General features: G+C 36.6%; 1 long non-coding RNA gene across 13 annotated transcripts; it reads left to right on the top strand.

Moving 5' to 3' along the window:
• The first annotated feature begins 2,976 nt into the window (after nucleotides 1-2,976).
• LOC110276393 (uncharacterized) lies at nucleotides 2,977-8,187 on the top strand. 13 transcript variants are annotated; one of them, XR_008003848.1, is made up of 10 exons: nucleotides 2,977-3,366; nucleotides 3,750-3,867; nucleotides 4,445-4,610; nucleotides 4,861-5,025; nucleotides 5,254-5,278; nucleotides 5,393-5,471; nucleotides 5,617-6,302; nucleotides 6,434-6,513; nucleotides 6,623-6,948; nucleotides 7,520-8,187. It is a non-coding gene; the product is annotated as an uncharacterized LOC110276393 (long non-coding RNA). The 13 variants fall into 13 exon arrangements; XR_002369066.2 differs by having other exon boundaries at nucleotides 4,864-5,025; nucleotides 5,393-6,302; XR_008003850.1 differs by lacking the exon at nucleotides 5,254-5,278.
• Nucleotides 8,188-11,215: the final 3,028 nt, after the last annotated feature.

Raw genomic sequence — 11,215 nt, 5'->3', positions numbered from 1 at the left:
TTGGCATCCTGTTTAAGATTAATAAGATAACCATAGCTTGCTTCAAGCCAACAATCTCCATGGGGTTCGACCTTTACTCACGTAAGGTATTACTTGGACGACCCAGTGCACTTGCTGGTTAGTTGTGTGGATAGCAAACGTGTGATTGCAATTTCGTGCACCAATTATCAAACAAAAATTAAACATAAGGAAATCAAACAGAAATTCAGAATTTTAAAAGTGTCAACCATGGGACTCAACAACCTTGAGCAGCTTCAGTTCATTGGCCCTTTTCCTTTGTCCTTTTTACTGGAGGAGGAAGAGTCATTATCATCCTTCTTGGAGGATCCTTCTTGTTCCTTTGTGTCCTTAGGCTTCCAAAATCCCAGCCATCTCATATAGGTTCTTTCATCCTCCCTGTGCTTGGCCAGAATCTCTTCTTGTCTTGTGCTTAACTCCTTTATTCCTTACATGAATGTTGGGTACCTGGGGTTCAAGGCTGCCACAGTATTACACAAGTGATTCAGCTTCGCTTGTGTGTTGATATCGTATTGCCTCCTTGAAATAGTTCTAGCATCATAAAGATGCCTAAACTCAGTAAGGTTCTTCTGATGCCATTTATTTTGCTCCACTATTTTGTTGAGGCTGCCTTGCATCTCTCCCCAGTTGAACTGGTCTTGTTGCTCCTTCATGTACTCCATACTTCCTTGGAGTTGTTGTATGTTCTCATTCACTTGGTCCCAGTGTTGTTGTTATTCCTTAAGTTGGTTGACATCCTCTCTCAGGTGGTGTTTGTCTCTCCTCATTTGGCGTATATCTCCTTGCAATTGCTCCCAGTTGAAACCTTCAGGAAATTATGGGTATGGTGGTGGTGGAAGTGCTAAGTATTGTGGTTGATCTTCAGCCTCTCCTTCTTGTGGTGGTGGCCCTTGTGGTACATGAGCATGAGCTCTATGCTCCCTTGCTCTCTGAAAAGGGTTGATAGCCACCAAGACTTTATCAATGATCTTTTTTACCCTAGCCTCACCACATAGCCTTTGAATAATGCTGGAAAATGCCAACCTTGTGCTATCCTTGGTGCTTTTCAACACCTTATTGATGTTGTTGGCAACCATTTCCTCCATATTCACATTTTCCCCCTTCATGATGCTGTATATGAGCACAGCCCTCTCTAAAGTCACCTCTGAAGTGTTGGATGTGGGATTGAGAGACATTCTCACAAAATCTAGCCATTCTTTAGCTTGGGGCTCAAATCTTTTCTTATCAGTTGGTTGAGTCTTCCATCCTTGTCATTGATCCACTGCACATTCAGCATGCATATTTCATTGAGGATCTCATTAAATCTTGGGTCTTGTTGCTTCACCCTTTTTTCTCATAGTCAATAGGTTTCCTCCTCACATAGCTAAGATAACCATAGGGTTGCCCAAGTTGAGGCACTACATTAGCAAAGAATACTCTAACCAAGCTTTCCATCACCTTCCTTGGTGGATTTCACAATAGTGCACATCCTCTGTTGTTGATCTCCCTATTGATCTCTAGGTGCTCATTCCTTCCAAGTTGGAAGCCCACCTCCGGAATAATTTGCTTCTTACTCACCCAACCATAAAATTGGTTTTGGTTGAATGATGAGAAGAACTTGTATTTATTGAAGCTTGAGGATCCGGAAGCTAGTTCCTTGGTCTTTCTTTTCTTTGATGAGGAAGCTCTTGGTGGTGCCATGGGAGTGAGAAAAGGGTCTGGAGATGTCAAAGAAAGATGCAGGAAAGTAGGCAAAACCATGTTTTGCTTCAATACCAAACGTAGGACTTGATTGTCCCATTCAAGAGAAGAAAAAGAAAATAGTAAAGAGAAAGAAAAGAAAGAAGAGGGAAAGTGTGGAGGTTCTTTTCGCGTGTGGAGTTGGGGTCTGAAATGTTAAGAATGGTGGGAAAGTGAGTAGCTTTTATAGGAGTGAGAAGTGTAGTCTGGAAGGTGGGAAGGGGGGAAGTAAAAGCGATTCAATGTTTTCCCACTTGGGGAGTGGTGCCTAGTGTGGGAAGAGGCGCTAACCTTTATCTCCTTTGGTTCTCTACATATGCTGAGTTCCAAAGTGTAAGTACACTTTGACTCCTTGCGCCAGTGAACCCTCAATCATGTGGGCCCCATTTTCTCTCCTAAAATTTAAGATCAGAAACCCCATTAGTGAAAGAAGAAAAACTTCTTCACATTCCCTTTAACATACAATTAAAGTGCAATTGATGAGTATCATTTGGGATACCAAACTTGATTTCCTTGCATCTAATAAATTGGGTTCATCATTGGATTTTAATGTGTTTATAAGGGTGAAATAAATTCAATTTTTTCACATTCCTTCCTTCCGAACACATTAATGTGGCTTTATATGCTTCACCAATTTACTAAATGCTTTCAAACTTGAATCATGTTGGGCTTGCTGTGTGAGCTTCATATGGTGGTGGCCACACCAAACGTAATCTCTGGGCTTACTTTCAAAATTAATTCATTCAAATGGTTGTAAGCCTAAATTAAGTGGGTTAGTGGCCACACCAAACTTATCTCTTTAGCTAGGTTCCACTACAAGAAAAAAGGCCTGTCGGCACCCTTTTTTCTTGCCACGCCTTTAAAGCGTGCCCAAAAGTGGTCTATGTGTACGTTTTTGTGAGGGTGGCCACTGATTTGTGATTTGGCCACGCTTTTTTTGGCACGCTTCAAAAGCGTGGCCATAGAGGGAAATCGGCACGCTTTAAAAAGCGTGACCACTGATTCATGATTTAGCCACCATTTTTTGCCACGCTTTAAAAGCGTACCCATAGAAAGAAACAGGTACGCTTTTAAAATGTGGCTAGTTTGTCAGAATATACAGGCACATTTTAAAGCGTGCCTATAACCTTTAATTATTTGGGACCCTAAAAAAGCGTAACGATAGAATTCCCACTTAATTTAATTTCTCACTCAAACACTTAATTTCTTTATCAGAATACTCAAAGCAGCCCTCACTTAGAAGTGAGAACCCAAACCCTCGAATATCTCCATTACTCAACTAAGAACCCTAAACTTTCATAGCCCTCTCAGCTCGCAGCCCTCTTCATCACCGAGAAGTGAGAATCCATCTTCATCTTTCAGGTCGTAGCCCGCTCTCAACTTGCAACCCTCTATCCTTCTCTTGCAACCCTTTATCCCTCTTTCGCAACTCTTGGAAACTTCAATCGGTGCACCCTCCATCGGCGTGCCCTCTGTCGGCATTCACTCTCACTCGCAAGGCCTCCATCGGCGCTCGCTCTCTCTCGCTCAAACCTTACCTCCGTTGACACTGACTCAATCGTCGCTGCCTCTCCCTTAATCGCCGTTCCTCCCTCAATCAGTGCTCAACCCTTACCATAACACAAGAAGGTATGGACTTAAAGATTTAATCCCTTTTTGTTTCTCTGTTTCAACCCTCCACAAATTTCTCTATTTCAACCCTCACCATAACGCTGATTAATGTTTTCTTTTCTTATATAATCATCTCTTACAACTGTAATCACCTCTCTTTTTGTTTTGTTTCTATTATGTGGTGAACTCTCTAGTTTGACTGCATTCATGTGGGGAATGTGATGGATTGTCTATTTTATTATATGTGCTTTGCCTTACCATGACACGCATGCATTTGTTTGAATAGTACATATACTTGATATAAGGTTTGAGTGATATGATCATTTGTTATTTTGTTTGATTATGATGTAAATTGCTTATTGGAATGGTTTCTGATGTTTGTTTTCAATTTTTTGGTAAAGGAATACTAAATGGAGGTTTCTTGAGGGTGTGAGGGTCTCTGGTGCACTGCCACCTAGAACGGTCTTGGTGCAGCAGTGTATCTGTGATAAAGGTGTGTTGGAAGTTCTATGCAACTATGTGAGTGCTCAATTTATTTTCATTTTTGTATTTGATTTTTGTCTAATGGAATTGAATAGTTAGATAAAAGTTTCAATTACAGGCAGCTCCATCAAAGAAGTTTCAAACTTTCAACCTTCAAGACATGTAATAGGCTTATGTACTGCGGTTTGCATTTCATCAAAAGAAAATTATTTCCTAGCTTAAATGCTGTAATCTTGCAATAATCTTATGGTAGGAAGCTAAGCATTTGACCTGAATCAAATAAGTATCCTCTGTTCATACTCATTTTTTTGGGGGCCTGGATATTTGTTTTTACTTTTTATCCTAATGTGTTCTCTGCATATATGATTTAGTATAGAGAGAGTTTTACTAATACAACAGGGAAATGATTTTATAGAGAAAGTGAACTTCTATGTATTTAATGCCATTGGAAACTCAGATTTTATCTTTCCTATAAAAATTCTTCTGTTTTTGTATTCTTCACAAATGCCCTTTGTAAAACTGATAAAGATATAAATTCTGTCAGCTGCTATCTGGTATACCAATGTGTTTTCTAGTCCAAATTTTTTAAGAGTTTGCTTAATTCATTTTTTAGGTTTCATGGGGAGAATCAAGTATGATTCAAGCTGAAAGGTTATTTTCCTGAACCCAAAGAACAAGGAAATGTTGCTGGAGAACTTCAAAGAACAAATTACTTTGTTTGTGAGAAGCATCCAGTGGAGCTATGCAATATTCTGGTCTACTTCATCTACCCAACTCAGGTACTAACTTCTAACTAACTGTTTCCTTGAATTTCAGTTCTGTTTTGTGATTTTTTTCATTTTCTGTTTCTTGAATATGTGTTGTTTGTGAAAATACCTCAATGGACTTCATATGACGAAACACATCATGACTTGTTTCTTCTTCTTTTCTAATATGAACAACTCAATAGAATAGCTTCTTAGACAACACCACAATTCAATAATACTACTATTCAAAATCAATTTCTTTCTATTCATGGTGCCCATTTAGTAGGGTGTTGAGTTGGGGGAAGGATATTACAATAGAGACATTAAGACAAGGAAGACAAGTTAAGGAGTGGAACTCAATTCTGATCAGATAGGGTTGCAGCGGAGTGAGCAGCTTCGAGAGTTATACAAGTCCCTCAAAGCTGTAGATGCCATCCCTCAAATTAAGGTTGTTTTGTGTGTTGGGTTAAGTTTTCTTCAAACAAAAATGGTAGCTGTAGTTAGCATTGGTTTTTCCAATAGAATTTGAGTCTCCGGCGAGAGAAATAGAAAAAAAATATTTGATAAAAAAAGGTTTTTCCATGAGCATTGGTTTTTTTTTTTTTTTGCCTTTTGACTTTTCAGTATGAATCTAGCTAAATACATACTTTTTTTCTTATCTTGACACAATTTACAGCAACTTCACCGATGCTCTCCCTTTGGTACGTGTTCTTTGTGTGATTAGGTCAAATTGTAAATAATTAAAGGCCAAATATTCATGTTGGAGCTTAATGGGATGTGTGATTTTGATTTTTGATGTGTTGTTTCTGTTTCAGGTGAAGTACTACTCTGAGAATAACAAGAGGCTTATTCACTTCTCTACTTGTGAAGTTGCATTTATTCTGCCCTGCAGAGGTCAGTAACTCTTCATAACTTAATTGTTATCAGATCTCATTATCCTTCTTGTTGCTGCAGCTGTGTTATTAGAACTCCTTTTTTATTTTTTACTTTTTATTTCGTATCTTATCTGAAATTGTTGGTTATAATGGCTTTCCAAAAGGATTTTATCGAAATGTTCAATCATAGGCGTTCAGTTGACACTTTTCGAGACTATAAGTATCTGGGAACCCAAAACCGTGTTGATGGAATAGTTGGGGAGTAAGCAGCTCAATTATTTATCCATTATGCTTTTTTGTCCTTCTTTTCTTTTATAATAAAACTTATTTATGAAGAACTCATTGTTTCCACTCTTATTCCACTGTCAATGTACAAGTGGATGACTTTTGGAGAAGTAGGTACTGCACGGTCAGCTATAGGCTCTGGTCTGATTTATTATGGAATTCCAAAGGTTAATTCTATAATATAGTCATGAACCTCAATTATTTATTTCAATACTTGGCAGATATTATTACCTAACCACTGGTACGTGCATTTCCAGGAGCTTGCTCTCCCTTTTCTTTTTATTATTTTCTATTTTATAAAAGAAACACAAAATATTTCTTTTTACTATTTTTCTTTGCACTAACATGGTGATTGTAGTTTCTTACCCCCATATGTAGTTGCTAATGATTTATAATTTTATTTATTCAAGAAGCATCATTTATGATTTCATTGCTAAGTACTTGTTACCACTTGCCTTTTTCTGCCTTGGATGTAGGGAAGCAGTAATCTTCAGCCCTTTAGCCATCAAAACCTGATGATGTTGCAACTATTTGCTATACAAGTGGTACAACTAGAACCCCAAAGGTGAGTAGGTTCTTGCCAAATTACTATTTTTTGTTTATGGTAGATGTTGTGTGCATGAAATGCTTTCCTTGGTAATGGTCACTTTATAGAACATTCTTCATTTATCCTTCTGCTAAACGAATTCTCTTCAGGGGGCTGTCTTGACCCATGCAAACTTCGTTGAAAATGTTGCTGGGACCACTATGGATGAAAATTTTGGCCCTTCTGATGTGTGAGTTCATTTTGAATGCCTACGTCATATTGTCCAGTAGTATTATTGTCATGTTTTGGCTCATAAAATATTCTAAATGTTCATGCTCTGGATTCCTTTTTATTTTCAGTTATATATTATAACTCCCTTTAGCACACATTTATGAGCGGACAAACCAATTCATGCATGTACATTTTGATGAGACTCAGATCACACATCTGCCAAAAGAGGTCCAGAAGATATTGAGGTTAGAACATGGCTTCAATTGGGGTGTTAGAGATGCTTGGAAACCCCATCAAGTTGAGTGGTGCACAAGGTCAGCACCATCAGCTTCTAGCCCTGCCACTTTCGAGACTGTGGCTCTCTTTGGTAAGAAGAAGGCAGCACCACCTCCTCCTTCAAAGAAAGCTGCTGCTGTTGTCACTCCTGCCAATGATGAACTCGCCAAGTGGTATGGTAAGTGGTTGCTCCTATCTTCATATCCTTTCTTTCTTTTGTTCTTTACCATATCTAATCTAGTTACTAGAAAAACTTCTACATGAACTACTTTTTATTAAATTATAAGTATTCTTTAATCGGAAATTCAGTATAGAATATGCAAATAAACTGAGAGAACCAAAGTAGCTAACAAGTCCATAGAGTATAGACATGGTTGTATTCTTTTGACAATGTAATTTGTTGAAATATGGTAACCGAGAAAGGAAGAGAAGGAACTAACAAAGTTTGACTTAGCAGTAAGAGGAGGGTAAATTGCTGGTTGATCCCTTTTTTCTGATGTTAAATTGCTCTCTAGTATGCTTGGCAAGTAAATTCACTTTATTGAATGGGAATGATCATCTTTCTTATTCCAGAATTGGTTTCAAGTAGAAAATGAATGTATAAATGCATGCATTAAAAGATGAACAAAGAACTATATCTCTGTTCTCTCCTTGTTAAAGTGAATGCTCATTAGCTCAGGAGCTTGTGTTGAAAAATTTACTCGTAATTAATGAGACTGAGCTTATATTTATGCAGTATAATTGAATAGTTTTGCAGGATTCTGGCTGAAGTTGAAAACCTTGCTACTAATTGTAATGAGACTGAGCTTAAGTTGTATTGTTTCTGTATTTTTTTCAATTTTTAGTTTTGGAATTCGAACTCAAGATTTATTTTGTATTTGAGTATTAGTTTTTTAATGTATAAAACAATTATCGCAAAAATTGTCACTAATTATTGTTTAATTTATGTTGTACTAAAAGTTGCATGCTATATTTGTAGGTTTAGTAATAAAAAAGGTTTGAAAATTTATATTTTGTAGGTAAAAATAAGAAAAAGGATTTTTTTTTAATTTTATAAAGCTATCGCCACGCTTTTAAAGTGTGGCCATATAACTGGCTATCGCCACGCTTTAAAAAGTGTAGCCGTATCTTTCTCTATCGGCACGTTTTTAAATAGTATCCAAAACAAACATTCTGGGACGTTTTAAAAGCGTGGCGATATGTGCACTTTTTGGTACACTTTTTAAGCGTACCTATAGGTTAAGACCTATGGCTACGCTTTTAAGCGTGGCAAGAAATGAAAGCGTGCCAACAAAAAAAGCGTGCCAGTAGAACCACAAAAGTGTGGCGATAGAGCAATCGGCACGCTGGCAGATGTGACCCTTTCATAAGCGTGCCGAAAGTTCAAAAAGCGTGGTGAAAAGCTATCGGCATGTTTTTTTTGCACTTTTTGGCACGCTTTTAAAGCGTGGCAGAAAGCTTATTTTCTTGTAGTGTTCTCAGCCCAATCAATCAATATTAATGAGTGCACCCAGCAACCTTGCACTCTCAATAAAAAGAAACAACTAAAAGATTTACTAACTAACAAACACTTTGAATTGATACTTAAACATTCTAAGCAAACAATCACAAATGATTTATGGAAAGCAGGAAATCAAAAGGATTATCATGGAACTTGAACTACAGACTATCCTAAGCTACTTCTAGAAAGCAAGAAATCGAAAGGATATGAGTGTTGGGGGTGCCTCCCAACCAACGCTTCTTTAACATCACTAGCTTGATGTTCCTCCATCTTTAGTTGTGGTTGTAGCTCACTCTCTGCTCATCCAAAGAGTCTCCCAAGTAGTGCTTAAGCCTGTGGCCATTGACAGTGAAGGTCCTCTGTGTCTTGTCCTCCATAAGCTCTACATGATGTAACGACCCAACTTCCAGAACGTCATGATCGTACCGAAAGTAAGGTGTTACCAACCTGCTTTCCTTTATTAACTATTTACTATTGAGCCTTTAGTTCGATATCGCGATTTAGTTTTATAGAAAATTCCAAAAAAATTGTTTTTATTAATTAAAATCACATAGCAAACATCACCAAGTAATAATAATCATAAACTTATTAATAATAATAAACATTATACAAGAGAATTTAAATAAAATTCAGATACAACTCTTATCCCTCTTCATAAAATAAAAACTAAAGCTACAAAGGTGAGGGAACTCTATGAAAGAAACTTAACTCATAAACAAAACTCATAGATAAGGTTTAACAATTGCCTGAAGCTTCAAACTGAGTCTTCGAACCTGTGCCACTGAAAAGGTGGAAATTTATGGGGTGAGAACAAACCACACGTTCTCAGTAGGGAATGGGAATACCGTAAAAGTAATGATTAACATGAAAATACTTAACATACTCAAGGAAACTACATTTTTATCAAAACTTTTTGAAAATACTACTTTTGGTTTTACTTTAGCTAGTTAATTACCTCTTTCAAAATCTCTAAACTCAAAGCAAATTCTAACATATAAAATTGGTCACATTAACAATTTATCAGCCACAAACAGCATCGCTCAATTATTGCAATAACTAAATAAACCAGCAACATAAGTAATATAGCCGAACCAAAATTCATGAATATCACTCCTCAATACTTTACTAAGTTCACAGCTTCAACAAAAATATTCAATCAAACACACAAGCAAGTTACCAAGACAAATACTACAATCACAAGGGAAAAAGATAAGCAACACAATCAAATGCAAATGCACAAACAAGGATGATGCATGTCTAGCCCTAGTGCAAGTAATGAGCTCATCTATCGGTTACTAACCCGCTCCCGACGTTATGCAGCAACCTCTGTCTAGATAAGGCTTTCTTATTGGCTATACCCCTGTGTACAGGAAATAACCCTTCTGCCACCATAGGGTCTACTGCACGTAGGAAATAACACATCTACCACTGCAGGGATGTACGCCGACACACCTTCTGTATATAGGAAATAACCCCTCTGCCACTACAGAAATGGAACAGGTGGTCACGGTGCTTCTGTAGCAGGAAATAACCCCTCTGCCTTACAGAATTAAAATATGGATCTGTACCGCAAGAAAGTTTTCTCAGTGGTCACACCACTATCTATCTGACGGGCACAATGCAGCAGATCATCACATAATCATTCTCATTACCATCATTCATTATCATTCTCATTATTCATCATCACTTTCACATTCTTATGCAGTACCACTTTCTTTCTCTGCTCAATCATACTATACAAACTTTACATCTTTTCTTTTTCTTTCATAATTGCAAATACGCAAGCGGGACAAGACCCACGCCTTTGCCAACAATCTCGTATACCAAATAATTTCTTCTTAAAAGAATCATTGAAGTTTTTATCATTAAATAAGCCTTAAATATTGATTTTGATTAAGTCCTTATACTTTTATAAAAATTCGGATCTCTTCTGAAAATAGGACTTAACCACCCTTACGGGTCCAAACCAAGTAATTTACCAAACTTTTCTCAACCTTTCCAGCATCACATCAATTCAGAATCAAGGAAATTTCAACATTAAATCTGCCATATAACACTAAGGTTCATCTTTAGTTTAATAAACTTACAGCTGTCACTAAGACATCCTCAACACACTATCCTCTTTTCTGTTTTTAATATAGCAAATAAACTTTGAATTGTGCAAACTTTATGTTCAGACGTTCATCTTGAAATAATCTTTCTAACAAACCAAAGATCATAATTTTCTAATTTCTCTAGCATTAGGAATAGAAGAAAAACCGTGACTGCTCTGCAGTACGTAAAACCAGAAAAACAGCAGCAGCATATGATATTCAAAATTCAATATAAAATCCAAGTTAAATCCAATGACTTTAAAAACTTATATGGTTCAACCTCACTCATCCAGGATTTGTTTCCAATTAATTCCAGGTCAATATCATTTTTAATGAACGAGTTATGTAACTCGGAAGTTGAGTAGTTCCATGCAGAATTCTGTTTAAAGTCAATAAACATATCCTCTTCCAAGTCCCATAACTCACTCATTAAAACATGGAAAACCATGAAATTTAAATAATATATGCTAAACATACTCAAATTTTACCTTCAATTGATTGCATCTCAATATCACTTCATAATTAAAAATAATAAAGTCTCAAATTTACTGACATTGAAAACAAAACCTGATTTTTACTGCATAATACATCTTACTTTAAAAATCTATATCTTTAAAACCACAACACCAAAAATTCTGAATTTTTATGAAATTAAAGTGGTAAGACTAAAGTTTCATTTAAAGTTGGTTTCACTTCAAAATTCAAACTGGAGAATTTCTAATAGAGGAAACAAGTTGCTGCTGTGTTAAGCATTCTGCAGAAAACCAGATTTGACATCCATAATTCAAAAATTCATCATAAATCATAAACTTAATGAAAAAGTCGTAAATTCACCAGTCCTGCTTCCTATA

The sequence above is a fragment of the Arachis duranensis genome, chromosome 10 (assembly GCF_000817695.3).
Source record: "Arachis duranensis cultivar V14167 chromosome 10, aradu.V14167.gnm2.J7QH, whole genome shotgun sequence".
NCBI classification, from domain to species: Eukaryota; Viridiplantae; Streptophyta; class Magnoliopsida; order Fabales; family Fabaceae; genus Arachis; species Arachis duranensis.
Note: the sequence above shows the minus strand (reverse complement) of the source record. Positions and strands in the feature narration are given on the sequence as shown.